Source organism: Lottia gigantea (genome assembly GCF_000327385.1).
Source record: "Lottia gigantea unplaced genomic scaffold LOTGIsca_41, whole genome shotgun sequence".
Taxonomy (NCBI): domain Eukaryota; kingdom Metazoa; phylum Mollusca; class Gastropoda; family Lottiidae; genus Lottia; species Lottia gigantea.
In genome coordinates, this window is record NW_008709421.1 from 1,135,589 (window position 1) to 1,136,557 (window position 969).

Here is a 969-nt window from a genome sequence, read left to right on the forward strand (position 1 = left end):
GGACAACAAAGGGTGCTATGCCTACATTATGATGAATATTTAGTCCTATAGGTCTTGCTGTATTCAATGTCTCAATCCAATGGGCCTCCCTAGATTGACGGAATTTGGTAGTTTCATCTTCGGGCAAGTCAATTTCTATACGCTCAATTGGGATTAGGGTGAGATCGTCTATTGAATGGTCGTCGAGGTTGAAATGATTAGAAACAGGCTTGTCTTTCTTTAATTTGATGTCTGACCTATGAGCATTAAAGCGAGTTCGTAAATTATTCTTAGTTTCTCCTACATATTGTTTGGGGCATTTCTTGCATGAAATTAAATATATTACATTCGAATGGTCACATGTTAGATGTTCCTGGATCGGGTACCTTTTATTCGTAGAGTTGCTTACAAAATAATGAGTTTCTGATATAAAGGGACATGTTTTGCATCTACTGGACAAACATGGAGCACTTCTTAAACCTGGAGGTACTTCGGCATAAAGTCTGTTTTTAGCTGCTATCTGTGCTAAGGTGGAATTTTTTATGTTTCGTAAAAATCGTTTAGAGTACCCACGCTCTTTCAGTTTTGAGAAAACAATCGTACAGGCTTGGTTGAAATCAGAAGATCTTGTACAAATTCGATGAAATCGTAAAACTTGTGACTTAATTATACCAGAAAAGGTATGTTTTGGGTGAAAGGAGCTCTTGTGCAAGAGTTGATGAGTATCAGTTTCTTTGAAATACACTTTAATATCCAGTTTATTTGTTTCTGCTATGGAATCTCCCTTAAAGACTGTGGTATCGAGAAAGTCTATGCTTTTGTCACTCACGTTTGCGGTTAGAAGGATGGTGGTTGTTGAGAATTTCAAAGAATTCCCAAAACTGTTCGATAGAATAAGTCCAAACCATAAAAATGTCATCCAAAAAGCGTCCGTAAAAAAGTGGGTCAAATGGACAGAGGGGCAACACCTCACGTTCCCACTCTGCCATG